Genomic DNA, 5,544 nt, shown 5'->3' with positions numbered 1-5,544 from the left:
GATGACTTTACAAAAAGCAGTGGGTAGAAGTATGAGCAGATGTATAGGTGATGAGCTTCCACAAGCCTGGAAAGGAGAGAAATAGTAAATGGTCTCAGCTAAAATTCTCAACACTTGTGGCTGTGAAAAGAAAAGCCAATTTACAGATCTTCTTAGTAGGATATATCACAGAACTTCACTGGTCAGCTTTCTTTCTAGTTGGCTTTTCCTCTGGGAACTGGTAGCAATATGAGAGAGAGAGAAAAGTTCTCAAGGCACTGAAAGTTGTCAAGATCTTGGGTCACAGGACCCTCTTTGAGGTATGTAGAATGGCATACATGGGCGTCTCTTCTAGTCTAGTTCGTTTGTGTCATTGGGACCTATTCAGCATTTGTATCTCATCTTGGTTCCTGACACTTCCAGATAATCTTCTGTACTGCTGAGAGCATGTGACTGGCATCAATAAGCTAACCACAGCTTCAGAAAGCTCTATAAGAGTAATAGAAAGGCAGCTTGAGCTGAGGCATGCCAGCACAGCTCTGTGCTTCTCAGACTTAACAGGTAAGTCCACATCCTGGGATCACCAGAGTGTGTTTGGCTAGTCTTTTTATGATCACCTTTCCACTAGCATAATTTGGATTCAATGCATCTGGTGCGATAAGGTCAAATTCTCTGGAGAATTCTCCACATTCCTAAAATTAAGAAGTAAGATGTGATGGAACACCATCTTTAAACACAGCTGTTCAGGGACTCCTCAGTGATGGGAAATACTGGCATAGCTTTGTGAAGAATGCAGGTCTCCTCAGTGAATGGTACCCTCGTGTTCACACTAATGACTGTCATACATGAGACTCATCCTACTGTGGCTCTTGGGCTACATTCTCAGTTCTTTTAGTGGGAAGACTGATGGTAAAGGTTGAGAAACTAGAGATTCTCTTATTCTTGTAATATTAATCTTCACTTCATACAGTCTTGATCATTCTATGTTAACAAGATATTATCTCATTAGACCAGAAATTGCACTTCTAAAATCAACACTTCTACCCTTGAAGGAAATAAACATGGTCAATGTCAGTGTTCTCTAGAGTTAAAGAATTTATGGAATGGATATATATATATATATATATATATATATATATTACATATATAATTTATTGGAATGGCTTACAGGCTGTAGTTCAACAACGTCTAGCTGTGAATGAAAAGTCCAAAGATGTAATATTTGCTCAGTCCTAGGAGGCTGTGTATCTCAGTTGATCTTGATATGCTGGGATATCAAAGGAGTAGTCTCCAATCCCATTGATGGAATAGATGTGCTGAAAAGGCAAAAGCAAGCAGGCAAGAAAGATCAATGCCTCATTCCTCCATTGTCCTTATATAGGCTCCCAGCAGAAGGTGTGGCCCATATTAATGGTGTGTCTTCCAGTCTCAAAATCTATACTAAAGGCATGTGTCATCCTTCCTTAAGATCTGGATTAAAGGCACCTGTCTTCCAGCCTCAAGATCTAGTGCACAATTTTGCCCTCCATGTTTGGATTGTAGTTCCTTCCAGATATAGTCAACTTGCCAACCAAGAACAGCCATCACAATCCACCTCTTGTCAACATGTTACACAATCATATCTCTTTATGTCATGAGTAATTTCCAAATGAAAAAGATAACTAAGTCATAATAATGCCTAATCATAATGTAACTGCCACACATACAATCATATTACATATATTTAACCAAGAAATAATTATGTTTAACATGATATAACTATCCCTTGTACAACTGCAAATACATTTTAAATTTAGAAGTGGCAATGCCCTTTTGGGGACATCCTTCTATTACCTCAAAATTACATATTATAACCATTGATAGTCTCTTAACTGATGTTACAGCATATAAGGGAAATTGAACAAAACACAAATATCTATGCAAATACATTCTTAACAAAATACAACAGAAGCACTCATGTCAGTAATTATCTTATTTTTGCAACTGGGTCATGTAGCCTTAGATGCTATTATTTAGAACTGTTTTCATCTGCTACCCATTCAGTATTCCCTCTACCCTCTGAACACCTCAGCAGGCCTTGACTGTTTTTCTTGAGGAGTGATCTATACCTTCATTCCTGATGAGTTTGTGTCTTTGGTCATCCTGCCTGGATTAGGCTATTGTAGTTTTCCATTAACTTTAATCACAAGGCACAGTGGCACCAAGGGTAGCCTTAAAGGATCTTCTGCACTCCAGACATAAGCCTTCTTACCTCCATTGTAGAGAGGCAATCCAGTTTCCTCATGGTAATCTGGATCAGTCACCCATCCTCTCACTATTATTCCTTTCTTAACCTTTTGGTTAAAGGGCATTAGAAGCCCAAAGTGATTAGGAGAAAGACTGAGTTTCCAGTTAATGGAATATTTTGTAGCTCCTGGCAGGAGCATTTCTCTTTCTGGAACCAAAACTTCTAGGCCAGCAGAACTTAGGGTTGTGGGAACAGGAAGCAAAAACTTTCTTAGTGGGTCATTAGGAGTGATAGTGAATGAAACTATTTCTTTTTTGACCCCTTGATTCCTGGGCCCATAGATCCTGGCTATGGGAGAAGCAGCGCTATATTTTGGATGTTGATGCAAAGTATATTTTGTCTTCTGGAGAATTCTTTTCCCAGCCCTGCAGACTGATACCACTTAATTGGCACTATAACTACATCTTGAAAAGGCTATTCCATCTTTTGATCAGGCCAGCTGCCTCAGAATGGTGAGGGACATGTTAAGACCAGTGCATTCCATGACTGTGGGCCCACTGTCACATTTCTCTGGCTGTGAAGTGAGTTCTTTGGTCAGAAGAAATACTGTGTGGAATACCGTGTCAGCAGGTAGGCATTTTATAATTGCATGGATGGTGGTTTTGATGAGAAGCACTGAATGCAGGAAAAGCAAATCCATAACTGGAATAAGTATCTACTCTAGTAGGAAAATGTGTTGTCATTTCCATGGAGGAGATGGTCCAATATAGTCAACCTGCCAGCAGGTTGCTGGCTGGTCATCCCAGTGAATGGTGCCATACTGGGACTCGGTGTTGGCCTCTGCTGTTGGCAGATCTGACACTCAGCAGCAGCTGTAGCCAGGTCAAACTTGGTGAATGGAGGTCCATTTTATTGAGCCCATACATAACCCCCATCTCTGTCACCATGGCTGCTTTTTTCATAGACTCATTGAGCAATGGCAGGAATGTCTGTGGAAAGAGGCTGACTGTCCACAAAACACGTCACACATACTAGACACTTTGTTGTGGGACAATTGTCTATATTCTGTCAATTAAGCTTTAAATAAATGCTGATTGACCATTAGCCAGGCAGGACAACCAGACAGGAAGTATAGGTGGTTCAATGAGAACAGGAGAATTCTGAGAAGCAGGAAGCCCATTCCTTCCAAGTCCTGTCCCAACCACAGAAGAAGGAAGATGTGATTGCCCTGCTGAAAAAAGGTACCCATCCATGTGGCTAACATATAAGAATAATGGGATAATATAAGTTATAAGAGTTAATAAGAAGCCTGAGATAATGAGCCAATCAGTTTATAACTAAAGTAGACCTCTGTGTGATTTCTTTGGGATCTAATGACTGAAGAAACCAGGCAGGACAGAAACCCAGACAACAAGATGAAGAAAACCTCTAAATGGTTTACAGTGTGTTAAAAATATATGGAGGCTAAAGGTTAAAGTCCTTAAAATAAAAAAGAAAGAGAATAGTTGTGTGTGATGGTACACATTTTCCATAGGAAATGAGAGGCTGTGAATGTATTCTCAGTTAAGAAAAATTAGGTTTGATCATGGAAGACCACCTGAGAAATCTCTGGTAGGAACAGATGGCCTGGATGTCTGAGTTCTACATCCAGAAAAGATCCAAGACTGCTGCTTGAGATGATCAAGACTCACAGGATACTCTAGTCAGAACTTGATCATAATTCTAAATTTTCTTTAGGTCCCCATAAGATTATCAGCACCCCCAACCAGCAGGAAGTAGCCTGGAAAACTATGCCTACATTCCCCAAAAATGAACTATGGATGTTCTTATGGGGTTTTTTGTTTGTTTGTTTTTGTTTTTGTTTTTTAGAGGGGTAAGTGGTGCAGGACAATTGTCTATATTCTGTCAATTATGTTTTAAATAAATGCTGATTAGCCAGTAGCCAGGCAGGAAGTATGTGTGGGGGGCAACCAGACAGGAAGTAGAGGCGGGTCAATGGGAACAGGGGAATTCTGGGAAGGAGGAAGCCCATTCCTCCCCATTCCTGTCCCAATCACAGAAGAAGGAAGATGTGATTGCCCTGCTGAAAAAGGTACCGAGCCATGTGGCTAACATAGATAAGAATAATGAGTTAATATAAGTTATAAGAGTTAATAAGAAGTCTGAGCTAATGGGCCAATCAGTTTATAGCTAAAGTACACCTCTGTGTGATTTCTTTGGGACCTAACAACTGTGAAAACCAGGCAGGACAGAAAACCTAGACAACACTGATTAATGAAATGCTCTTCAGCTTAAGTCACTTTTTAGTGAACATTTGCATGGTATATGTGTATCTTCACATCCTTTTCATATTTGGAGAGATCTATCCACGTACTTCTTCCCCAGATGTCTTTCTTACCAATTTTCCCATCATGCTCTTTCATAGCCCCTGACCATCCAGCCAATCCATTAGCTGAAACCCATAAGTCAGTGAACAATCATACATCTGGCCATCTCCCCTTGCAAACTGTAATACCATGTGTAATGCCTGGAGTTCTGCCCATTGTGAAGATTTCCTTTCACCAGTAACTTTCAGGTTTGTCCAACAAGATTTTATCATGCTGCAACTATCTACTTCTGGGTGATGCCTATACAATGTGAAGAACTATCAATAAACTAGTCCTTAGTCTTTTCTTTTTCAGTCAACTGATCATAGCAAAGACCCCATGAGACTATAAGTGAATATTGGGGAGTAGCTGGAATTATTAACAGGAGTAGAAACTGTAGTCATTTGAGTGACTTCTTCATGTAGCTCGCTTGTACCTTAAGAACCTGCTCATTCCTGATCTCATATATATTTCCATTTGACAGTTTGCTGCTGTGCACATCATACGTATGATTCAGTGGGTCTGATAACAACCAGCTCATGATGGTTAGTTCATATCTCATGGTAATTTTATGGCCCTTGTCAAATGCTCAGTTTCTACTAAAGTTCAATAGCAGACCAAGGGCTGTCTTTCAAAGTGAGAAGAGTTGTCTGTAGATGATGGCAGAGCCTTGGTCCAAAATCCCAAAAGTCTTTTCTGTGATTCACCTATAAGGGGCCTAGCAAAGGTTCCAAACAATATCTCTATCAGCCACTCATACCCCAAGTACCATAGGGTCCTCCAAATAAAATGGTCCAAGTGGTAGAGCAGCTTGCACAGCAGCCTGGACCTGTTGAAGAGCTATCTCTTGTTTCAGGTCCCACACAGAGCTAGCAGCTTTCTGAGTCACTAGGTACATTACCTGGAGTAACAACCCAAGTGTGGAATGTGTTGTATCCAGAATCTAAATAGGCCCATTAAATATTGGGCTTC

Source organism: Microtus pennsylvanicus, chromosome X, assembly GCF_037038515.1.
Source record: "Microtus pennsylvanicus isolate mMicPen1 chromosome X, mMicPen1.hap1, whole genome shotgun sequence".
Taxonomy (NCBI): Eukaryota; Metazoa; Chordata; class Mammalia; order Rodentia; family Cricetidae; genus Microtus; species Microtus pennsylvanicus.
The sequence above is the reverse complement of the archived record's forward strand: the minus strand, read 5'-3'. Positions refer to the sequence as shown.